At 43.1% G+C, this 26,137-nt stretch overlaps 1 long non-coding RNA gene and 1 pseudogene across 1 annotated transcript; both read right to left on the reverse strand.

Annotated features, from left to right (window-relative positions):
- Positions 1 to 5,106: 5,106 nt before the first annotated feature.
- LOC116571145 lies at positions 5,107 to 15,640 on the reverse strand. The gene is made up of 3 exons (XR_004277730.1): positions 15,388 to 15,640; positions 14,078 to 14,213; positions 5,107 to 9,061 (listed from the first exon to the last, which is right to left on the reverse strand). It is a non-coding gene; the product is annotated as an uncharacterized LOC116571145 (long non-coding RNA).
- A 2,555-nt stretch (positions 15,641 to 18,195) lies between these two features.
- On the reverse strand, positions 18,196 to 18,657 carry LOC116569953 (annotated as a pseudogene).
- Positions 18,658 to 26,137: the final 7,480 nt, after the last annotated feature.

Consider the following 26,137-nt stretch of genomic DNA (forward strand, 5'->3'; position numbering starts at 1 on the left):
GTAAGCCACACTAGTAATGTGAACAACTTTAAAAGAATTATTAACTAGTAAAAGGTAATTAACAAATAGGAAAAGTAAAAGAGAGCTCCTGAGAATCTAGAAATGGCACATGTAGCCATTTGCAACAATGTGGATGGAACTAGAGGGTATTATGCTAAGCAAAATATGTCAATCAGAGAAAGACAATTATCATATGATCTCTCTGATATGAGGACATGGGGGGGCACGTGGGAGGGAAGGGAGGGAAAAATGAAACAAGATGGGACTGAGGAGATGAACCATACAAAACTCTTAATATCAGGACACAAACTGAGGATTTCGGGGGAGGGTGGCTGGGTGATTGACATTGGGGAGGGTATGCGCTATGGTGAGTGCTGTGAATTGTGTAAGTCTTATGATTCACAGACCTGTACCCCTGAAACAAATAATACATTATATGTTAGTAAAAAAAAAAATTAAATTGTAAAAAGAATTCTATTAGGAAAAAAATAAATAGCAAATGTAGGGAGCAGCCAGTATGTCTAGGGCTGTGAAAAAAAGTATCCAAGGAAAGAACAAACTTGGCTAGGCTTGCCAGTTGTGAAATTGATTGGGATTGTTTAGTTTTCAGTGTTATAGTAGCCTCGGATCAGTGGGGACAAGGAAGCAAAGATCTTGCAGCAAGCCTGGGTCAGTAATAGTCCTGATGAGTAAATAATTTTAGTTGTTTTGTATTGTAGTATTCTAGGAGTAAAGCATTTCCTGGAAAGGACGGCTACATTAGTTGTGCTTGTTCTTAGTACTGTTCAACGTAGTGATAGAAAATATGTGGGGATGCCTGGGTGGCTCAGTTGGTTAAGCAGCTGCCTTCGGCTCAGGTCATGATCCCGGCATCCTGGGATCGAGTCCCACATCGGGCTCCTTGCTCCGCGGGGAGCCTGCTTCTCCCTCTGACTATGCCTGCCACTCTGTCTGCCTGTGCTCACTCTCGCTCTCTCTCTGACTAAATAAATAAAATCTTTAAAAAAAAAAAAAAAGAAAGAAAATATGCGGGTCCCAGTATTATTTTATTTTTTTTAAAGACATTTATTTATTTATTTGACACACACACAGAGAGATCAAAGTAGGCAGAGAGGCAGGCAGAGAGAGAGGAGGAAGCAGGCTCCCTGCCAAGCAGAGAGCCCGATGCGGGGCTCGATTCCGCGACCCTGAGACCATGACCTGAGCCGAAGGCAGAGGCTTTAACCCACTGAGCCACCCAGGTGCCCCCACAGTATTATTTTAATATACGGGTACAGAAAATTATTTTGGTTTAAATTTTCATAAGCCTCTGCCCTTCTTTTATTTTTTTTTTATTTTTTAAATTTTTTATTTTTTATAAACATATAATATAGGGGCGCCTGGGTGGCTCAGAGGGTTGAGCCTCTGCCTTCGGCTCAGGTCATGATATCAGGGTCCTGGGATCGCACCCCGCATGGGGCTCTCTGCTCAGCGGGGAGTCGGCTTCCTCCTCTCTCTCTGCCTGCCTCTCTGCCTACTTGTGATTTCTGTCTGTCAAATAAATAAATAGAATCTTAAAAAAAAAAAACCAACCATATAATATATTTTTATCCCCAGGGGTACAGGTCTGTGAATCGCCTGGTTTACACACTTCACAGCACTCACCAAAGCACATACCCTCCCAAATGTCCATGACCCCACCCCCCTTCTCCCTACCTCTGCCATTCTTAAGAGAGGAAGATACCCTCATTGTTCTTGGAATTTATGTTTCATGAATGAGTGGAAGAGCTTTAATTTATAGTTCTGAATTAATCATCTTCTGATTGTCTTGTCTTGTAAGAACATTGCATAAAATAGGGATATTCCTTATCATTTGAGCTCTGATTTTTTCCAGTATGTCATTTGGTTTTGACTGTTTTTACCTTTAGTACAGAAAAATTAAACCTGTTTATTTTGGCCCATGAATCAGTCTTTATAAGATTTCTGGTTTTCAGTTTATGCTTTAAAATGCCTTCCCACCTGGGGCTAATAATATATTATATGTTAATAAAAAATTTAAAAAAAAATGCCTTTCCACACACACCAGATTGTTAACTGTGCCCACTTCCTCAGAATGGAAGTGTAAAGGGATGAGAACGCTTACACTTTGGGATTTATACATTTATGTGTTATTTGAATTTATTTATTTTTTTAATTAATTTTTAAAAAACATTTTATTTATTTGACAGAGAGAGAGAGATCACAGTAGGCAGAGAGGCAGCCCCAGAGAGAGAGGGGGAAGCAGGCTCCCTGCTGAGCAGAGAGCCCGACGAAGGGCCCGATCCCAGGACCCTGAGATCATGACCTGAGCCAAAGGCAGAGGCTTTAACCCCCTGAGCCATCCAGGCGCCCCTGAATTTATTTTAAAAAGCATGCTCTGCTGTTATACTTTTAAAGTATTTTTAAAACATAGAAATGCTTCTCACACTCCAAGATGATAGTCTTCTAAAGCTTTTTAATTTTTTTAAATATGCTTATATGGGGCGACTCAGTCGGTTTAAGTGTCCAACTCTAGATTTCAGCTTCAGTCACCATATCAGGGTGGTGAGATCAAGCCCAGAGTCAGGGTCTGAGCTGAGCACAGAGTCTGCTTAAGACTCCTTCTCTCCCTCTCCCCTCCCCCTGCTTGCTTGCTCTCTAAATAAATAAATAAGACCTTTAAAAAAAATGCTTATTTAAGGAGCAAGTTATAGCCAGCTTTTCCTCCCAAACACACAGGCAGTTGCCCCAATTTTTATTGAATATCCCGTCTTTTCTCCCTGATTTGACATGTTATTTGTAATTTACAAGAAACAAAATTTCTATACACAGGTTAATTTATAGACTTTTCACGCTCACATTCCTGTATATTTCTGTGCCCATACCATACTGCTGTATGTATTGTAACTTTATTAAACTTTTTTTATTTTTTAAAAGATTTTATTTATTTATTTGACAGACAGAGATCATAAGCAGGCAGAGAGTCAGGCCGAGGGAGAGAGAGGAACCAGGCTCCCTGCTGAGCAGAGAGCCCGATACGGGGCTCGATCCCAGGACTCTGGGATCATGACCTGAGCTGAAGGCAGAGGCTTTAACCCATTGAGCCACCCAGGTGCCCCTTTATTAAACTATTTTAAACTTTTAAAATATACTTTTGGGACACTTGTCCCCCTCATTACTATAATTTTTCAGAATATCTCTGATCATGCTCCAATGTTTTCTTGTTATACTAATTTTACTAATATTTGACTCAAATCACTACAAATCATGTTGCTGTTTTCATTATAATTGTAATAATTTATAGATTTAGGGAAAACTGACATCTTTATAATGTAGTGTCTTTCCATCCTAAAATAACGTGTATCTTCCTTTCATAGAACAAATTTTTTCTCCTTTAAATCCCTAAGTAGAATTTGAAAAACTCATGATTTTGTGAATTTATTTTTTTACTTAGCTACTTTTATTATTTCATTGTTTTATCAGTTCTCTTGGCTTGTCTAATTTTTCTAAGTCTCTACCATAAGCATGAAGTTTATAGACAGCATAGACAGTGGTTTCAGTTTTGCGCTAAAAAATGAAAAACTGAGTTTTTCATTTTCTAAGGATTTTATCCCACATCCCTGTAGTGCTGTCACAGATGTTTATTCTGCTCCTTCTTCTTATTTCCAAAAGTCATCATCTATTTGGGCCACAGTAACACAAATGCCATAGGTTGAATGGCTTAAACAACATTTATTTCTCTCCGTTCCAGAGGCTGGGAAGTCCAAGATCAAGGCGCTAGCAGATTGGGTGCCTGGCCAGAGCCTACTTCCTGGTTCCTAGAGGGTGGTTTCTAGCTGTGTCCTCACAGGGGGAAAAGAGACGCCGGAAGTAAGCTTTCTTGTGACTCTTAAGAGGGTTAGGGTTAGAGTGAGGGCTGTAGCCTGATGACCTCATCCAATCCTATGCACCTCCTAAAGGCTATACTTCTAATACTATCACGTGGTGGTGGTGGTGGTGGTGGTGATGATGGAGAGTTTTGACATAAATTTTGAAACGGACACAAACGTTCAGTCTCTAACATAGTCTCAGTTTCCTTTTTATGCCTTTTCTTGGTAGTCTGCCTCACTACTGCCCCCAGACAAGTCCAGGTTTTTTTGGTTCGAATAGGTAAAATGTTTACTTTTTTTTTTTTTTAATGATTTTATTTATTTATTTGACAGACAGAGGTCACAAGTAGGCAGAGAGAGAGGGGGAAGCAGGCTCCCTGCTAAGCAGAGAGCCCGATGCGGGGCTCCATCCCAGAACCCTGGGATCATGACCTGAGCCGAAGGCAGAGGTTTTAACCCACTGAGCCACCCACGTGCCCTGTAAAATGTTTACTTTTATATCTCTTCAAATATAGGTTTTTGTTTAGATCTTCTGAGCTGTGTCCCAGACTATTAGCATACATTATTATTTCCATGTTATAATTATCTTTAGAGGACACCAAATAGGGTGACAAGTTGGTCTAAAATTTCAAAGTCCTATTAATCTTTTTCTATTGAATAGCTCTCATATTTTGAGCACTTACTATGGACAAGGCATTTCACATGTTATTTGATCTGTAGGTTGTTTCTAGGAAATAGATATTATTTCCATTTTCATATGAAGAAATCAAGTCTCAAAAGATCTAGTAAATGTCCAACTTCAAACAGAAGTGGATTTGAACCGCAGTCTTTCTGTTCTTTCCTGTTCTTCCCATTCCTTCTGCATCGTGAGGAAAGAAAGAAAAGCCAGGCTCTGTCATCTCGGTTTTTGTTGATGAATCAAAGGAAAGGGTTGGAAGTGAGACTTCTCTTAAGTATAATTTACTTTTGACTTTTGAACTATGTAAATGTTTTGGTTTTTTCCTGAAGACTAAAATTATCAGGGAAAAATAGAGCTAACCCTTAACTTGAAAAGAAATTGAAATTAATAACCTTAACTCTTTATCAAATTGGTTACATAACCACACAGAGAAAAGAATTATTTCTAGTAACTTTGGAAGATGTTCTTCTGGTATACATTCTTGGTAAGGTATATTCTAAGGAAAAAAGAATTGCAAATACTTTCAAACTTCGCTTCATAGTTTTATTATTAGAAGTAATATTTGTGGTATAATTTTGAAATATATAATTTTATATATTCAAAAAGAACAAATGAACATGTTAAGATCCAAACTTTTTTCATTGTGAGAGAAAGGAGATACATATAAAAAATAAAAATCCTGTGTTAAATTTGACATATTAATATCAACTCAAGGTTTAGGTATTTTTACTTCCTCTGTTCACTGAAAGAACCTAAAGGCAACAATATCCCAGTAGCCATGTTAACTGAGGATCTATCCTTCATGCTTTTTTTTTTTTTTTGCTGTCAGTTCTGGCAAAGCTTCATCATTTGGGTGAGAAAGGACTGGGTGTCCCAGGCTAAGACTACTTCAGGTAAGGAAAGAAGTCAGCGCTTAATTCAGTAGGTGGGGATTTTAAAGTTGTTTGCCAGGGGTGAGGTCTGCCCCAGTCCTCTTCATCAGCATCATTTTGTGACGGCTACATTGCTCACTAATGCTTTTATGTGGAAGTGGACTCTTTCATGAAGGCAGAGCTGTAGCCTATGTCTGGATTAACGCTGGGTGGGAATCTGGAAGTGGAAACAGAAAATCCTGAGAATTCAAATCCTCAGGAATTAGCAGAAACTCCTGAAAGAACTTGAGATTTTCAAAGGCTGTATAATTGGTAGGATCCAAGCTGAGATGACCGATGGGAATGACCCAGCTAGTATTTGAATTGTAGGAGGTATGAGTGTGTCTAGGATATGAAGAAAGGGTGGAATTGGGAAAATGCTAAGGCCCAGAGAAGGATAGAAGGATCTAGAAGGCCCCAGGAATGATGAAGGGATCTACTAGCCTGGATGCTGTGGGGAGGGATTGTGGGTTCACCTTCCTCTTTAAGAACCCTCTCCAACCTCAAAAACAGTGTCACTGTCCCCTAACTCCATGACGGGGACTTAGAACTCTAGCCACGGTGCATATTCTCAGCATTAGGTGAGGCTTCTATGCACTTCAGAGTAATTGCTTTTAGATGCTTCTCATGAGCTTCAGGGCACTAGTCTCATTTTATATTTTCTGTGAGTATGGGTTTCCTTTTCTGTTCCTCTGCTATTTACAGAGGCATCAAAATTTACCAACATTTAGGAAAAACAGACACATCAATTTGGCAAAGGAACCTTAGGGACAGACCCAGCAGCAATGAACCTTTTCCTCTTCCTACTTTCCTAGGTCAATTATTTTGCTACAGAGAGCCACCGGAGATGGAAATTTTCAGGAAAGACTAGAATTCACTGAAGGGCACAGGGCAAGGGTTACAGGGGGAACTAGAGTTTATATTCGAAGCTCATAGACCCTCTTTTTGGGTGTGGTAGAGGGCTCCATAATAGAACCCTGACAACAGTGAGTCACCAGTCATAGACTGGATCATTAAGAAAATTGCGGATACCTGTAGGACGGAGTCCCTCAACTCTATTCATCAGTCATGCTCCCAACTCAGGTCTATTTCTGGGCCAAGGTTTCCCTTTGTGTTAGGGCTGATAGGAAGAACAATGCTGCCAGTCTTTGAAAGCCTCGAATCAGATGCTAGAGCCCAAGTTCTGTCATCAAGGTCAGGTATTATATGAAGGAGTACACATGAGCTTGCTGTTCTGGGAAATTTGTGTCTCTCGTCTGAAGAGGATAGGCTGAAAAATCAATTGAGCATGGCATATAGAAAACCCTCCTTGAAATTTTTGAGAAGTGGCAATTATTTCACCCACTTTAAAGTGAGTAACAGGGATGGATCCCAGAGCTCTCCTAATTCAATATAGAAAATCAGGTTATCCATGAATAATGAATGATGAATTTTGCAGCTAGCCTAGAGAGAGGAGGGTGAAAATTTGGTCCTAGCCACTCACTCTAGTCTTTTAAGATCAGTGCAGAGTCAAAAAGAGGAACAAAACTAGCGCTAAAAGGCAAGGTTTTGTCCAGTCAGCTGTGGGATGCCCAAGGTTTAACCTTAATCTCACGTTTCCGTGAGGACCCAGGTCCACAGTCTCTGAGGATGGCAGTTCCAAGAGCAAGTCCCTATTAGAAAACAGAGCTCTTGGTGGGGGTTGGGGGTGGGGGACAGTCATGTAAGATCTATTGAAACCACTTTTTGTGTTGGGGGCAGAACTCCAAGGTCCTGACCTCCACAAGATTCAGGCTCCTCCTCTGAGGTGTCACCTGGTCTCCATACCTCACAGGGTTGTTGTGAGGATCGCACGAGAGAATGTCTGGGAAGAGACTTCCCATTCTTGTCATGGACAATTTTACCTTGTGTAATAATTTTCCTGCTTTCAGAGTCTTAGTCTTCCAAGAGTCTGCCCCAAGGTATCATTCCACAAAGACTCCTAAAATATCACTTAGTTCCTCTTTTTACCACAAGTAAACCAAGCTTGGATTCTCAGATTGGAGAATCTGGAAGAATCTGATGGAGCACAGGACAAGCTTTCCTGGGGAACAGAGGAGAGGACTCTCTCTCTCTCCTCTTTCCTGGGGTCCCCCTTCCTAGGATGACTTATGCAGTGGCAGGGCCCAGTGCAGCCTGCGGTTGACGTCGGCTCGGAAGCCTGGAGGGAAGGGAATGTGAAAGAAAGCCTTGGTGTGAGGAATGAGGGAAACACTGTGAAGTCTGGGAAGTGGGGGGAACACAGTGTTTCTAGCTCTGCCAGGCCCCATCCCAGCTCACTGACCTTAGCTTACTCCTCTTGTCTTCTGCAGCCACTTGGACAAGGTCCCAATTACAGGCAGTCTGTGGCAGCACTTTTATCAAGATCCCCACTGTGAGTTGTGTGATATAGTGGCCATGGAAGCTGACATTCTGCTGTTTGGGAGTCTGTGGAAGATGCTGTTGCCTCACTGCCCTATGGCTCCCACCATTCCTCTGAGGGGCTTAGATCAATCTGCCTTCAGCCTCTCACGGACCTTCTGAAGACCTATAATGGACCCCTCAGTCCCTGTACTTTTGGTTTCTACTTTCTCACTGGATTCTACAGATGCCCTCGTTCTAGACCGTCTGCAGACTCCATACCGCCGCCTTCTATATTCTCTGCGGACTCTCCAGAGGCATATTCACCTCAGTTGCTTTCTTGCTTGAGTACCCGTTGGGGGCCTTCTTCCCTCAGTGAACTCTTACCATCTCTTTTCCTCTCATTGGGTCCCATTTTCTCAAAACACTTCTTTGTCCCTCATTTTACCCTCACCACTGGCTTTCCTTTTGTGAAAGTTTACGTGGAAAAGCTAACAAAAAGGGAAAGCTAAACAAAAGGTTTCTGAGCATTTTTTGTTTAGGACCCCCCAATTCCCTTCTATGTATGACGTGATAGGAGGTTCTAGAATTCTGGTTGTTTGACCTGTTAAACTATTTTTAATCCCCAGATCACTTCTCGGTTGAGTCTTATCACCTAGGAAGTAATTTGATTAATTCTATGACACTGACAGCAAAGAAAGCTGGATGGCCCCGAAAGGCAGGTGAGTACAAAGCCAGCATACTGTGTAATCGCATGTTGTAGCCAAATGGTGAGTAAGTTGCAGCCTGGCCCTGGACTCTCCAACTGAGGAGGGACTGAGGTAAAATACGAACAACTGAATAACAGTATGAAAGACCTTGGAGGTATCGTGGTTAATAGCTAAGAAGCATCAACAGTTTAAACCTTAACTTGACAGAGAGGAGAGAAAAAGAGCAAAAGCACATGCAGATTAAAGCACCCTCCTGGGTAGCTCTGGCGGTCTTGTCTGGTGGGTCTTGAGGGAAGGTGGCACTTCCTGCAGTTACCAGCCTGGTCCCAGTGGTCTTGGAGGGAAGGTGCAGCTTCCTGCCCTTGTCTGTTTTGGAACCATCCCTCACATGGCACCGATTGAGGTCTCAGGACAGCTTCCCGGTGGTTTCCTGTGGCTTACGTCTTTTGACTCGGGAGGCACGAGTTTACTGTTGTGTTTAGTTGTTAACAGTACCTGGTAAGGTCCTTCTTACGGAGTCTTTCTTTGCTGTCTCCTCTAGAACAAAAAAAAAAAATAAGGAAACTTGTGTTATTCAAGAGAATGACGGGACAGAGAGTTAACAGAATATTTTGGTGATTCACAAACTAACTTGGGTCATTTTATGGAAAGAAAACCCCAATTCTGATTTTTTGTGTACTGTCTGTGTTACAATTTGCAGTTAGAGGCTTAAAAGCCTTTTTCTGTGAATAAATCCATTAATGTGGAATATATTCTTGAAGCTATCTTTTTGTCATTTATAGAATTAAAGGTTATTAATGTGTCCTTATACGTACATGTAGGCATACATACATATGTATATATAATAAAGTTAATTTTAGTGTTAATTATAATTTGTCTTAGCATATAAAAACAAAGGTAGGTGCGCTTGGGTGGCTCAGTGGATTAAAGCCTCTGCCTTCAGCTCAGGTCATGATCCTGGGGTCCTGGGATCCAGCCCCGCATCGGGCTCTCTGCTCAACAGGGAGCCTGCTTCCCTTCCTCTCTCTCTGCCTGCCTCTCTGCCTACTTGTGATCTCTGTCTGTCAAATAAATAAAATGTTTATAGCAGCAGTGGCCACAGTTTCCAAACTGTGGAAAGAACCAAGATGTCCTTCAATGGATGAATGGATAAGGAAGATGTGGTCCATATACACTATGGAGTATTATGCCTCCATCAGAAAGGATGAATACCCAACTTTTGTAGCAACATGGACAAGACTGGAAGAGATTATGCTGAATGAAATAAGTCAAGCAGAGAGAGTCAATTATCATATGGTTTCACTTACTTGTGGAGCATAACAAATAGAATGGAGGACATGGGGAGATAGAGAGGAGAAGGGAGTTGGGGGAAATTGGAAGGGGAGGTGAACCATGAGAGACTATGGATTCTGAAAAACAATCTGAGGGGTTTGAAGTGGCGGGGGGGGGGGTGGGGGGTTGGGGTACCAGGTGGTGGGTATTATAGAGGGCACGGATTGCATGGAGCACTGGGTGTGGTGAAAAAATAATGAATACTGTTATGCTGAAAATAAATAAAAAAAAAGTCTTTAAAAAATATATACTTTATAAAATTTGTATTCATGAAACAAAATTTAAATAATCATGAAGTCATATTTAAAAGCTTTTATATTGAAGCTTGATCTCTCATAGCTATAGTAATGAGGGTTATTATTTAAATACATTTGTCTATATTTTATAATGCAAAATAGTTTACTGACATTTTAATTTTCTTTTTTCTTACATATTTTTGACTAGTATGCAAAATAATGACAATGATTTTTTTTTCCTGAGTGTCAAATTGGATCTTTAGAATTTCCCAAGTGAGGGGTAAAACAGAGGGCTAGAACAACAAAGTTGAGTGAAAGGTAGCTTTAGACAAATATGGAATTTATCAATGTAAAAAGGTTATCTTCTCTCTGTAAGGAGAAGGGAGTATGTTTATATGCAGAAAAAACTTTTTCATATATAGACACAAAAGAGAAAGTCATTACAGGTTTAAGCAGTTACTCAAGCCCTTGACAATTTTATCAAGCCATACAATTGAAAGCCAGTGTTTATTAAACCCTATAGAATGGAAACAGAGGTGAAATCTACATTAATCACAGTGATCTTTCTTTTAGACCAGTTATACAATCTCCTCTAGAGAGTTTCTGTTCCCTTTTTGCCTCAGCATTTCTCAAATGAACATTCTTATTCATGTCAAAGTTCCCCAAGCGGCTACTCTAGTTCTAATTTATCCTTGGTGAAGTTATGCCAGGTGCTAGCACAAGCTCATTAGCAGACAAGCCCACAAGAGATTTTCGGACTGTTTATCAGAGGTAAAATATCACTTGTGTTTTAAGTCTTCAGTCCTAAGGTTAGACTGCTTCTATTTGCTGACCTGAAAAATCAGCAGCCACCTGGCTCAACTATGTGGAGAGATCTTTCCCAAAGCCAATTTCTCATATCCAGAGAAGACTAGAGAAAGTTCTCATAGACAAACAGAAGATGGTATTAAAAGCCAATTTCACCAGCGGACACTCAGGTCTGATCAAGAAACCAAAAATTCCAGCAAATATTAAACTGGTTGTTATCTTTGGTCCTTCAATATCAGAATCTAAATTCAGTCTAAAGCCACACAATCAAAGACAGAGATACCTTCAGTGTCTTGAGATTCAAGGAGTCCCAGATATGCACATTATTAGTGAGTCAAGGAGGCCAGTAGGAAAGGTCTTGACCAAATATCCAGAGAACCTCCAAATGTCCTATTTAGGACACCAGGAGCAAAGCTGTAGTGGACAAAGTCAGGTTTATTGGCTAATTGCAGTGATGGAGGTTACACACCAGAGGAACCATGGGGGGTGTCACCAAGAAAGGGAAAAGTTAGGATACAGTTTTGAGAAAGCATGGCATGTCAGTCAAATTTATGTGAAACAGTATTTTGGTAAGTTAAAGCAGAGTAGGACTGTGTGAAAAAGGGGGCAATACTAGGTCTGGATGATGAGAGGGGCACACGGTCTCTTTTTCTTCGAAATTACAAATTGAGATAGATGTGGAATGTTGTACACCCAAACCCTTATCCTGAATCTGTTCCTGGGTTGGATATCAAGACAGCTGCTCTGTGTCAAAGTGAATTAGATCCTGTAGGCAAAAGCAGGATATTTCATTCTTAATGAAATTATTTCAAAAGTAAAGTTTCTGATAAACTACAATTTTTAGACATCAAGATTCCTCAGTAACAAAGTAATAGTCATGCTACTGAGGGTCTTTAGAACACTTTACAGCTATAGCGTTTCCCTGGGAGAAATAGAATTTTCTGCTAACGTGGCAGCTGGATTTATCTGTGTTCTGTGTCTGTTTTCCCTGCTTGATGAATGGAAGGGTGGATTTTCAGTTTCTCAGGCCAAACTAATTTTCACTTTCTCAACATGAAACTCCATCCGTTGTTTTACCAGCTTGTGGAACTTGCCAGAAAGAAGCCTTGGTGGTGTGGGACCTTTTCTGAAAGTGATTAACCTCTTCCCTTCTTTTCTGTTTCCCTGCTTCCTAGGATGGCCTGTGTAATTTGGGGGCCCCAGTGCAGCTTGGTGTTGTTACTGAAGGAGGAACCCATAGGGCACAGAATGAGAAAACAAGACTTGGGGTGAAGTGCAAAAGGTATGCTGGTTTCCCCACTATCCAAAAGTAGTGTGTTCCTATAAAGATTTTCATAAGCCCTGCCCCTCAAATAATGCATAAAGCAAAGAAGCATTACCATTAATTTTTATGGAAAAGCTTTTGGATGTTCCCAGAATAACCCCCTGCAGGAAAGAAAACCTTCTTAGGCTTTTCTGATACCTTAGGCACATCTTGCTAAAGGAGGCACAGAATAATTCAAGAGCAGACACATGCTCAGAGACACGGCTCAGAGGGTGGACGGCATGATGCTGAGGGGCTGAGTGTAGTTCTGGGGAAGGAGTTGGGCGCACTGCCTCCGTAAAGGCTCCCATAACAAAAACACCCAACGCTATTGTCACTGTTGACCTTTTTTTGTAAAAGCAAAAATTCTCTTTGGAGGTCTTTTGGGTAGCAAAACCAGGTAGTAACTAGGTCTTTCCTAAAAGTGGTCTTTCCTAAAAGCGAGGCTGCATAACACAGACTTTTCAAAGGCAGGAGAAATCTGGAACTACCCAAGTGTTCTCTGGGAGCTGAAATGAATGAATACGTGTGGGGTGCTTACCAGCTGAAATGAATGAATACATTTGGATATAGTAACATGTGATACAGGTTGGTGTCCAAAAAAGGGCTCACTGTACTTTTTGCTTTCCATCCTTTGCTGTAAGGTGAAAATCCTCTTTGGATTTCTTTCAGCTAGCAAAACCAGATACTCATAGAGGTCTTTTGTAAAAGCAAAGTGGTGTTACATGAACTTAGGAAAAGGTGGGGGGAGGGTACCTGTATTAGGTAGGGTGTAGGGGGAATGGGTATAGGCAGCTTGCCTTAGGTGCCCTCACTCTTTCCAGACCCTCTTGTTCCTATTCTGTTCCTGGTTTTAGTAACTGTGGGGTCGAGACCTGCTCAGGGAGGTGGACCTTCTGACCTTAGCAGGGCCTTGGAAGATGTTGCTTTGTCACTGTCTCCTTTGGTTCCTGCAGCTTCTGTACCTGGGCCCTCTCTAACTCTGTCCTCTACTCTTTTACTGACCTTCCAGAAAACCCATTACCTGTCCTTCAGGCTGAGCCCATATTTATCAGCCTTTTTTTTCCCAGGACCCTGCAGAGTCCCATCAACCCTTGCAACTTTCCTAGCTTGTGTCTGACTCTCTCCCACAGAGCCTGTTTTCTTCTGCGTCTGTCTTGCCCTTCGCAGTGGGTCTCACTCCCTCTTCCCCCCTCTCACCCTATTTTTGCCAGCAGAGGCTCTCCCACATTCTCACGCAGCTCTTTCTCCACTCCCGTCATGGCTTTATCTTCTCTGCCTGGAAGTCCTCCTTGCCTTGGTCTCACCTAATCTTTCAGGATCCTTCCTTCACCCCCACTACCAGCTTCCTCATTTTCCCCACAGGGTCTCCTTGCCTCCATTTGCCCCCCAGGGTCTCCTTATTCATTCTCATCATGGGGCACTGGAACCCTTTTTGCCTCTGGAGCTATAATCATAACAGACTGTCTTCTACACCCATCATTTACCCTTTCTCCTCTCCCCTGGAACACATTTAGATACTAGACCCTCTTCCCCAATTAGACCCCACCCCTTCACGTGATGCTACCCTCTTTGTAAGGACTTCAGCCTCTCATTTCTCACCAAAACCTCATTCACTCCATGAATCCCACGGACTCATGTGCCTGTCAGCCCCTTCCACCAACTGTCTCTACCCCACTGTTGCCAGACTTTTGCAATAATGACTCAGTGCATCTCAATTTCAGTCTTACTGAATGTTGTTCCAGAAGGCTCAGCTTCAGAGCCCTTTTGTCTGGCCTCTTATGCTACAACAACCTCAAGCACTGACTGCTCAAAACACTTGCCCCTATCAGCCTTCTGGTGGCAGGTGTCTGCTGAGGACTTGTTTCTCCCTACCTTCTCATTCTGTGACTTCGAGCCAGAGTTGTTTGTTTTGTTTGTATTCTATGAGGTTCCTCCTCTGGGGAGATCCTATAACCAGATACGTGGATGCAGGTAGACACTCTTTCTCAACTCTACTGTCCAGAAGCTCCTGGAGATACAAATCACAAAAGTGTGGATTTCCAGATTTGGGAGGAGAAAGAAGAGGGGATCATTTCTAAAGCAATAAAGGACATATTACCAACTCTATTGTTGGTAAGCACCCCTTAATGTTGTGCCGTACTCCATAGCCCTAAGACTCTTCTGGAGATATGAAGGTGAACTAGAGAAATTGCATAGCCTGTAGGAGCTTACAAATCCCCAAACCTTCACAGACTCTGCAGCAGAAATGTAGCCAGCTCTTCTGAGGTCCCTGCTCTACACGAGTCCCTGCTGGCTACTCTCCTGTTCCTTGATAGTTGTTCCCCACCAGTTTCCCTTCCACCTATTCAATCTCTAATGCCCTCCTCCTGCAATCAAAAAGCAGATAACCATTCCCCAGGAAAACCAATTCCCCACTTTAAAGCCTAGCCCCAGCTAGGGGTAAAGTTCTAGAGAGAACGAACTTACCAAAGAAGAATGCTATGTATCTTCTCTAAGCTGAGTTTCCACTTTAGGAATATGATCATGGAAATGAATTTAGGAATGAATTGGAATTCTATCATGGAGGGAAATAGTTAAGGCCAAAGCATTCCCAGTTCTGGGGCAGCCTGGGGCAGCAGAAGCCCTGTGTCCATAAGCTTCAGGCCCCAAGGAAAAGCCAGAAAAAGAATGCGGCCCCAAAGGATGAGAGGACCTTAGGAGATCCACAGCATAAATGCATCAAAGAAGGGAGGTAGGATTAGGGATATACCAAGCCAAAGAGTCACCCTCCCAGCCAGGGACTTAGGTGATACCCTAATGAGCAAGACTCGGTTTTTGCCCCAGCTGGAAGAGACTTCTACAAATAGTCACTTGGGAACAAAGGATGAGATGCTTGCTTCAGTGACTTTGTCCCAGGACACAGCTCAGGGCAAGAAGATCGCTTGCAAAAAACCTCCATCACCTGTGCCTTGCCCACAACCCGCTGAAAGCAGAAGAGTTTGGGTAAACTATCACAGTCATCGTTCCAAGCATTTGAGACACATCAGAGAGAGAAACCAAACTGCCTGCCCTTGTCGAGTTTCCCTCTTTGGTCCTTGTGTCGGCTTCCTCTCCAGCCATACAAAACTCTCAAACCTCCTTCATCCTCCTCAAGCTCCTGCCCCGCCCACCACCTCGACAGATGTGCTGTGTGGCTCACACACCTTCGGATAGGAACTTTGCATCGTCAGTCTTCAGAACCGTCGCATCCCACCTTTCTTTCCTCCTTCCTTAGAGTTGTGTGAAGGAGGGGTCCTTCTGGAAGGCATCCCGTGACCCTCCCAAGGAGGGACCGGTGCTCTCACTTTGACCATCACAACTCTTGTTACCCTGTGTTGTCACTTTGGACGACGGTCCAGCGTCTCTGAGCTTCCCCGAGGGGCCCTATCTCCCTCACGGCTGGCCTGGTGTGTCCCATCCAGGTAACGGTCAGTAATAACGGTGCAAGAGAATTCACGGGCCAAACTCCAGGAACTCCTGGGGGCGGGGCTGTGGCCTGAAGGTGTGGCCACGTCAGGGGCGGGGCCGCGGCGTGGGGGCGGGGCCTGCCCTGGGGTAACTTCCAGCATTCTGGTGGTGGTCCGTCCCCGCTTCTCCGCTGGATGTTAAGTCGGGAAAGAAGAGTTGGGGCTTTACCCCCAGAGACGAGGTTAGGGTGGGACCTTCGCTCACCCCTGCCTAAGGAGCTTCGTTAGCTGTCCTTCGCCACAGCCCTGCAGGACCTCACAGTGGGGGCCAAGGGCGGCCTCCAAGGGCCCAGAGAGACCCCAAGCACCAGCCGCCGTCTCTGCTGGAGCTCGGCGCAGGCCATCTTCATCATCATCACTGTAGCACTGACCTCTGTGCGCTGAGCTCTACCCCATCCTGTCTGCCCAGCTCTAGGCAAGTGCCCGGGCCGGGGTCCCCGTGTCATCGTCCCAGGGGCTGGAGCACTACACACACCTGCGTCGTGAGGCTGTCGCGGGAGTGGAAGGAGAAGTGGAAGGGGACCTAGAACCTATGTTCAGCATAGGGTTCGGGGCTGGCCCAGAGGCTTTGCCACGGCTGCTGCGGGGACTTGGCGAGGCCAACATCTCATGCCACCCGCAGGACCGGGAGCCACACGGCGGAGGGTGCCCAGGCTGCGCTGGGCTTTGTTTTTTGGAGAACTGCCTGGAAGGCTGCGGCGCCTGCAGCAAGGCCAGGGCATGGTTCCTGAAACCCGCAGGTGAAGGCCATCAGCGCAGCGTGATGGTGGAGGCACGAGGTGGTCCCCGAGGGGCAGAGGCAGAAGCTCATGCAGACTCCCGAGGCCCCCAGCACGGCGGGTGGAGCAGCCTTCACGACTCAGGTAAGCTGCTATCACAGCCTTGCTTTGGTGGAGGGGCTCTCAGTGTCGGGCCCTGTGTTAGACAGGGCCTCTAGCTCTGACGGTCGTCACCAGGGACAGGAGCCGACGCTACGGTTTGTTTCTATTTTTTTTTTTTTTTGGGGGGACAGGTTTTCTTGCATGAGTATTATCTAGCAAATTTGCAAGACACAGATTACCCTGTAGTAGTGGCGCTCATAGGCTCCACCCCAACCGTGTAAAACTAACACTTTGATGTATTTCTTTCCAGACTTTACTATGGGTATGTTTGGTGTTTAAATAATATATATACATCTATATATTTGAAAGGTCGGAAAACATTTAACATTTTGTCATATGCAATCTCTACATTATTGTATACTCTTCCTAAACATAATTTTTAGTTAATATTACATATTAATTAACCATTCTGTTTTTTCTTTGATATTCAGATTTGTTCTAAGTTTTTGATATTGTAAGTAGTTGACAAACATATTTGTAGGTAATCGTACTTGCTTCTGAACTGTCGTCTTACTTCAAAAATCACAATGCTTTTCCCGAACTTCAGATGAGTTTCTAATCAGGGTTCTACTCTTGAGTCGTTTCTCTTCTTTTTCTACAGTCTCCTTAGGGGAAGTTTCTACCTATTAAGTGTTTTATTTCAATACCAACTTCTCCCTTTTGCTTCAAATTTATACATGCAGATGCTTGCTAATATTCCCAACCTTGATTTCCCACAGGTGCCCCAAACTTAACATCTGTAAATTTAGCTCTGCCAGCCCAGGGCTCTTGCTTTCCTAGCCCCAGTATCAGTTGGTGGCACCTGGTCCAGAAACAGGCGAGCCTTTCTCTGCTCCGCCCTCTTCATCCTTCCCATGGTTAATCAGTCACCAGTATTTAGCACCTGTCTGCTAAGCAGTTCTCAACTTTTCATCTCCTCTCAATTCTTACTCCCACCCTGGTAGTTGGGGTCCTCATCATCTCTCACCTACTATGCCGTAGTCTCTTTACTAATCTCTGTTCTTAACCTCTGTTGCTGATCTCTTTCTGGTTGGTTTTTTTTTTTTTTTTTTTTTTTTTTTTTAGTTTCTTTTGTTACTCCTAGTATTGGTTTTGTTTGTTTGTTTGTTTTTACTCCAGTAATAAATGTCCATTTTGTTCAGTGCTTCCATATCTTTACTGATTATGATTTTTCTACATAGAGGCCTCAGGCAGGTAAACACTAGAATTTTCACCATCTGCTGCAGTTGGTCAGGGGCTTTATTATTTTTTTTCAAGTAATTTGTCCATTTCATACAATTTGTTGACTTTATTGCCATAGTTCATAATATTTTCTTATTTTTCTTTTAATATTAGTTGATCTGGTACTGTTCCTTCTTTCCTTCTTGATGCTGGTGATTTGTATCTTTTGCGATCAGTCTCACTAGAGGTTTAGCAATTGTCTCCCCCCCCCCACAAAGAAACAGCTTTTCGTTTTATTGATTTTATTATTTTTCTGGCTTTTATTTCATCGATTTCTGCTCATGTTTTTATGACATTCTTCTTTCTGTTTGCTTCCGTTTCCTTTTCCAGTTTCTTAAGGTGAATACTTATTAGATCATTAATTTGAGACTGTTCTTCTCTTCTTAGTATAAGCTTATTTTTTTCAAAGTGAACATAGCCTCAAGATTTTATTGCCTTTATAATAACACAAAGGGTTAAGCTCAAACTGGATCATTTGGCCTTTTCTCTTGTTATCTCCACCTTGTTCAAAATGCCGACTCTTGATAGCTGGTGTTCTCTTTGATCTGTACTTGGGCTCCACTCATTCTCACCTCAGCACAATCTTCTCTGGAGTTTCAGCCTTTTTCTGGAAAATTGGCTTCGTCTGCTCACCATAACCCCTCTCCCTCCTTTCCCAACACCGCTTCCCCTGGACACATGAAATTCCTTGTCCTTCTCATACTGTGTTACTATGTTGGTATCTGCCACACATCTTAGAGAAAGTCTCCTGGGTTTTAAGAATGTTTACTGTGGTTGTGTGGATACTTTCCCTATACAAATTTAATGCTATGAATTTCCCTATAAATACTGATCTATCTGTAGTCCATACATTTTGATACGTCATCTTCATTTTCCATTGTAATTATTTTTTAAATTTATTTGACTTTTTCTTTGGGTTACTTAGAAGTATGTTTTCAATTTTCAAATATTGGGGAATTCCTCAAATACCTTTCTGTGTTGATTTCTAATTTAATTCCATTATGGTGAGAGAACATACTTTGTACAATTTCAATATTTTAAACTTCACTGAAGTCTGTTTTATAAAAGGTGTCTCTTGGTGACTGTTTTCATGTGTACTTGGAAATAATATGTATTCTGCTGTTGGATAGAATTCTGTAAATAGTAGGTCAAGTTAGTTTATAGTATTTTTCGTCTTCCATGTCCTTCCTGATTTTCTTTCTGCTTTTATTCCTGACGGAGGATTGTTGACTTGTCCAACTCTAGTCCTGGTGTTGTGTGTGTCTCCTGAGCAGTCACTTTTTGCTTCATGCATTATTCAAGCTCCACTGTTAGATGTATGTACACTTAGGATTCTTATGTCTTGTGGGAAAATTGTCTCCTTTATTATTATCTTGATAAATATCTCCTTTATTATTATTGACTCTTGTTATACGTGGTAATACTCCTGAAGTCTACTTTGTCTGGTATTCATTCATCAAGGGCCCCAGCTTTCTTTGGATTAGTGTTTTCATGGTATATATTTTTATTTTTTTTTCATGGTATATCTTCTTATATCTTTGAAACTTCTTAGTTATGTCTTAATCTCTAAGGTAAGTTTCTTGTACACAGCATATGATGGTGTCTTGCTTTTTTATCCAATCTGACAATCTCTGCCTTTTAATTGAGGTAGGTAGACCATTTCCATTGCTATTATTGATATGGTTATATTTAAATCTCCCATCTTGCCAACTGTTTTTTATTTGTTCCATCTGTTCTTTGTTCCTTTTGCCACGTTTGCCAACTTGCTTTTGAATTATTTTTTATGATTCTCTTTTCTCTTCCCTCTTGTCTTGTGAAACCTTTTTTAATATTTTTTCTGTGCATTTCACAGGATTTAAAAATAGTCATCTTTCATTTACATATTTTAAAATAGTCTTCCAAAAAAAATAAAAGTCCTCTTCAAATAATATTATACCACTTCATGTACAGTGTAAGGGCCTTACAACAGGATATTTTTCTTTCCCCCCATCCTTTGTGCTATTATCATATACTTAGGGGCTGTATTATTTCAAATAAAGTTTAAATTTCTTAAATAATCTGTGACTTTTTGGTGTAAAAGTATTAACAACATTTCACATAGCCTAAAGTCCCTTTGACCACTCCTTCCCTGGAAGTAAGCAATGTTATCCGTTTCTTATACATTGCTTTAAACATTTTCTATGCTTGTAGTGTGTGTGTGAGAGAGTGCGTGTGCACACACATGGATATGTATACACTTAGAATATGTATAGTTTATTTTTTTTACATAATCTTTGGAACTCAGAGACAAATGAGGGAACATGGATTGGTTGCTATTTTCATGCCTTGGGTATAAACAATCCACTTTTTTCTTCCTTGAAAGTAGAAAAGAATGGTGTGACTCATTTTGATGGTCTACCGGAGGGGTTAAATAACTTGCCGAAAGTCATATGGCTAGTCAAGGGCTTATTTTCTGATGACCTCAGTGCAGAGGAGTGACAGCCCAGTGGGCTGATTGAATTGAAAGTGATTGAATTTAGAGGTCTCCTGGTTGGACACCTTCACTGTTCACAGCGGGAGGGAGGCCTTGAGAGGAAAGAGACGTGCTCAGGGTCCCATTATCAAGTCAGCATTAAAGCTGGAGCTCCGGCCCTAAATGCTAACATATTTCGGCCTGGCTGTAGAAGGCAGAAAAGCAGAAACAGGAAGGAGATAGCTTAGTCCAGCTAGAAAGTGGTGATGGGGGACCAAGGAGACAGAGAAGCAAACAACTTGGCCGCCCACTCCGCCCCCTGCCGCCCACTCCCTTCCTCTCTCCAGATTCCTGCGGACTTCTCTCTCGAGCAGCATCAAAGACGTCCAAAAAGGAAAACTAAACAATCCAAATTATAGGATAGAGAAAAAAGACCCATTTCCATGTAAATGTTACCATTACGCAGCAAAACAAACATAGTGGAAATAAGGAGGCTTTGGTTTGAATCTGCCATGCGGAAGATGGGCGTAAATAGTCTCTAAACCAACAAGTAGCGCTGGTGATTGTCCCTGGGATGAGGGGGGCTGGGCACATCACCCAAACACTGCTGTTTAAAGAGTGGTCTAGAGCCCTCTGCAATAATTATTAATTTTAGGCAGCAAAAAAAATAAACAATACTAAAAAAAAACCCCTCACACAAGGAATCATTAAAACAAAAAAGTTGGGCCCTCAAAGTCTTCTCAAAGCTGGCAAGTTGTGGAAGAAGGGTTTGAAACTGTCACCAGGTTCTTGTCTGCTTTGCAGCAGAGGTCCTGGGGCTGTCTACAAGCAGATTAAGGATTCCCTTTGAGAAGTATGGCATTTCGGGTGCTGTCTTCTGAGTAGTTAGGAACAGAACAGTCTTCCAGTTCAGAAGTTTTCCAGGGGAGCGTTTTTTAGAGCAATCTCTCTGCCTTGGAATATCCAGAATGCCTTTTAAAAAGGCAAATTCCCGGGGCACCTGAGTGGCTCAGTGGGTTAAAACCTCTGCCTTCGGCTCAGGTCATGATCCCAGAGTCCTGGGATCGAGCCCCGCATCGGGCTCTCTGCTCAACGGGGAGCCTGCTTCCCCCTTTCTCTCTGCCTGCCTCTCTGCCTACTTGTGACCTCTGTCTGTCAAATAAATAAATAAAATCTTAAAAAAAAAAATAAAAAGGCAAATTGCCAAACTATCCCACCCCAACTCTGGTACTGAATATGGGGTTGGGTCCAGGAATCCTCATGTTAGAAATTCTCCGGGTGGTTCTTGTGCCTGCCTGCTGATGTTTGGCCCAGGATGGGCTTGTTCATTCATTTTGCAGTGATAGAGGAACTTTTGAAAACCTGCCTCAATTCTGTCAAACCAAAATCAATTTACTGTTTTAATTTTTTTATAAGTCAAAAAACAGTCAAATATTGGTAACCTATGGTTTAACCTAGGATTTTTGTTTTCTTGAAGTTTTAGCTGAGTTCTAGAAAATGAATTTTCTAGGTTTTTGATTGGATACACTCAGGGTGAAGAGAATTTTTCAGGGTGTGAACATTAACTAACTGATGACCGGGGGCAGAGGTTTCCATATTTGATAAATTTGGAAACATTTACAGGGGGCACCTTGGAGTTATCATTTCTTTTTGGAGCGATGAGGTCCAAACATATATTTTATGAGGTAGCAGATCCTCAGGGTTTTTTGTTGTTGTTGTCATCGTCATTGTTGTTGTTTTTAAGATTGATTTCTTTGAGAGACAGAGAGTGTGTGAGATTGGGGGACGGACATAGGGAGAGGGGCGGAGAGAGAAGCAGACTCTTCCCCAGAGTGGGGAGCCTGAGGCTGGGCTCTAGGACCCTGAGATCGTGACTTGAGCCGAAATCAAGAGCTGGAGGCTTAAATGACTGAGCCACCCAGGCACTCCGGGTCCTCAGATTTTAAAGGTCATTCCAGTGTTCTTTATGTTTCTGACCTCATCCCCTTTCCAGGATCTCTACAAACACAGTGGGAGAGAATGTAAGAAGTTAAACTTCTGGGTTAATGCAGGCACAAACCCATCAGGCAATCAAAACCAAACTCCCTGTGTGAAGTGATATGGCCAGGATCTCAGACAGAGCAACTGGGGAGAATTAGGCTCTGGACGTAAGTTTTTGGGAAGCAGCCTGGTGCTGTAAAGAGTATGGATTAAATTAAACTTTGATCCTGAATTAGGGTTGCCGCTTACTGGTTAGTTATGTGATTCTGGTCAAATCAAGTAACCTGGAGCTATCTGCATTTCTAAAACAAGGAGAACGATGTCTTGCCGTCTTGCGAGCTGGTAGGATTGGCAGTGCTGTGGTTTGGGGAAGGTGTGTGAGGTGCTCAGAGCTGTGTGGGCGCGTAGGAGGTCCTCAGTAGTGGTTATGATTAGTGAATTCCAGGCTGAAGTTTTTTCCCCAGAGATGCACAGTAACCTTTCAGGTAAGGAAAAGACGTCTCCCAGTGCCTTTTAGCCTAGCTGCAACCCATCCCCTACCCACCACCCCCCAGGACCCGGTTCATACATCTAATTGTCCGGGGGCATTTGCCCTCCACAGGATAAATCCTTGTCGAAGCTGGCATATCCACTGTGGGCACCAGCAGGTGCCAGCACAGGCCAAGCTTTCAGAAGGGCTGCTTCATTTGATTGTATCATTCTCCCATCCCTCAGTGTGACTCATGCAAGCCCAGACTTCCTTTCCTTTCATCTAGAGTGATTTTGGTTTCTCACAGCCTTTCTTGCCTGTTAGGCTGAGCTGGGAGAAAATGCTCAGGGTTGCGCTGTCAAATATTGATGAAGAAGCAAGGCCTCCCGTTTGGGGATCCCTGTAACAGAACTAATAAACACCAGAGGCCCTGTTTGGGCAGTGCTTCACAGTTTGCAGAATCCTTTCATATCCGTTAGCTCATTTAATATTTGCAAAGTCTTCACTATATGCAGGCCATGTGATGACTAAGGATGGGGCTGTGGAGTCTGTAGGTTGCCTTCCAATTCCCTTCTTCACCTTTCCCCAGCTAAATCATCCTGGGCAGCTGATTGTCTCCGAACCCCATAGATTCAAGTGGGAAGCAGTTTCAGTGTGGTTGGGAAGAGCTCAGTAACGGTTAGCTCGTGTTTCTAGCATGCCCATTTTACCCAGTGACTTCAACTTTCTCCATAACCTAACCTTTTTCCTTAACCTAATAGGCCCAACCTTACTTTTTTTAATTTTTTACTCCTGTATCTTGTCCTCCCTGTTGTGTGGCTCCACACCCTCCTCAGCCTCACTACCGCCTTCACACAGAGCCTAGCCTGAACTTTCCCCTTTCGGTGCCGTGCAGGCTGTCTCAGGCCGTTGCAGGGGCTGTCCTGTCTGTTCTGAGCCTGCTTCCTGAATCCTGGAAAATACCTGTGCACCCTCCAAGTAGACGGACTCCCTGATCCCTAGGCTTCCTACATGCTCTCTGCACAGCTTGGTTACAACAGTGTATAGACCGAGATGGTCCCTTTCCGTGTCTGTCTTCTCGTCAGACCTGTTCTTACTCGTGTGAGCCTTGTGCCTGGTATCTGTGAGGTCCCAAATGAACGCTGAATTACCTTAGGTAAGCATTCAAGTCATTGACTTTGGAGGCTGTGGGGCCAGTCTTGGAGCCCAGGCTCTAGCTCCCAGTCCTCATACTCTCTGGGCACCCCCGAGGCCACCTCTCCATGTGGCTTCCCCACACTGCTGAGTAATTTTTTGGACTAAGCTGGACACAGACAAAAATGAATGATATGAAAGCACTAGACTCCATGTTTACAGGCCCAGTAGAGATTTCCAGAGGATACCAACCACCAGTGTTGCAAAGGCCTGCTTTTAATGTATCAGAAAAGACCCAATTACAGAATGCCCGCTTTTGATGTGCTGTCTGTTTCGTCTTCCTGAATAAAAGGGAAACTCTGGCTCCAGGCTGATGTTCAATTACAAAAATAGACTAAATTCCAACCCTTAAATTATCAAAAGTGCCACATACTTGACAAGCAGCTAAGCAGAGAACAGAAACTACCAAGTTAGTAATTAAACAGAGCTTAAATCAAATGAACAGAGACAGACATTCTTGTCTGGCGGTCAGAACAGAGGCCTGGAGCGGCCCGAATCTGGCCCTGGTGCCCGCACGGATCAGAGTCAAGTTCTGATGCGCAGCTCGAGTTGTCCAGGAGAGACCCGTCTCCCTCCTCCCCCATCTGTCTTCCTGGAAAGGCTCCCAGGGTGGGAAGGGCTTGTGTTCCTGTTGAGAGATGAGAAAGCGGGGGGGGGGGGGGGGCGGTGTAGGCCTGAAAGGAATCAGGAGGTGACTGCGGGGACCCAGCAATTCCCCATTTCAGCATTTGTTTCCAAATATGACAAGGGGCTGTGGAAGATCTTTCTAAAAAATATAAAATGATTGTATGTTAGGAGCTCTTATAAGTACTTGAGTGGAAATTATTCATTCCCTGAAAAAATACTGAGTGCCTGCAATAGTGGACCAAGCAGAGTTCTAGGCTTGGATGGCTGACGTGCTGGACGGGGAAGGCGGACAATGAACCAGCAAATCGATGTGTGGCTCTGAGTGACATGGGTATAGCTCTAGTGAAGGGGGGCAGTGAGGGGGTTCAGGAAATAGAAGGGGGGAGGGGGAGTGGAGTTGATATTTATATTAGGCAATTAGGGGAAGCTCTTCAGATAAGGGATATTTGAGCAGAAACCTAAAAGCAGAAGAGAATTCCAGGCAGAAGAAACAGCAAGTGTTAAAGTTGTAGAGTTGGAGGAGTGTTTAGCTTGTTTGAGGAACAGCAAGGAGCCCAGTGTAGCCTGATGAGGACAAGCAAGTGGAAGTGGTAGAAAGAGGAGGTTTGACAAGGTTAGGGGCTAGATCCTGTAGGAGATCATGCAGGTGACATTGGCTTTTATTCTAAGTTAAAAGTGAAGGCAGGATATCCTCCTTTCTCATGGCTGAATAGCATTCGATTGTGTATGTATAGCACATCTTTTATCCCCCCCCCCCAAAAAAAAAGGGACACGAAAGGATCTTGAGTGGGTCTGTGTGACCTAGAAGTAGACTTATAAGTGATTCACAGTCACTTGGGCTGCTGCACTGGGAACAGGCTGTGGAGCGACAGGAGTAGAAACAGGAACACCTGCTACGAAGCTATTACTATAATCCAAGGGAGACGCAATTGAGGCTCCAGATGGTGGTAAAAAGTGGTTGGATTCAGAATAACTTTTGAAAGTAGAGCTTGTAGGATTTGCTGATGGTTTGGAACCAGGATGTAAAAAGAAGGATTCAGGGATGACTTTAAAGATATGGGCCGGACCAAGTGGAAGGCTGGGTTCCTATGTGGTGAGATGGGGAAGATAAGGTCTGGGCGTTGGAAACTAAGAATTTGTCTTTGGGTATGATAATCATGAGATGGCTATCATACCCCTGTGAGCAGGTATTGTGATAATACAGTGTGCAAAATAATAGGTATTGCAAAGAAGCACAGCTCTGGAAATCAAGGAGAACATGGTTCTGTTTTTGTCTCCTGATGTCCCTTTAACATTTTTTCGGTGGAGGTATCGTTTTTTCTGGTGTTGGGTGAAAACTCTGGTGAGTACCATGATTTTTTTTGGTTACTCTTAGGTATCAGTAAATCTTCTACAGTTTTCTTTAGGTAGGGAATCAGAGTATTTTTTTTTTTCAAGATTTTACTTATTTATTTGACAGAGAGAGTGAGAGAGGGAACACAAGCAGGGGGAGTGGGAGAGGGAGAAGCAGGCTCCCCTCTGAGCAGGGAGCCTGATGTGGGGCTGGATCCCAGGACCCTGGGATCATGACCTGAGCCGAAGGCAGCTGCTTAAGCTTAACCGCTGAGCCACCCAGACACCCCA

The sequence above is a fragment of the Mustela erminea genome, chromosome 12, assembly GCF_009829155.1.
Source record: "Mustela erminea isolate mMusErm1 chromosome 12, mMusErm1.Pri, whole genome shotgun sequence".
Classification (NCBI taxonomy): Eukaryota; Metazoa; Chordata; class Mammalia; order Carnivora; family Mustelidae; genus Mustela; species Mustela erminea.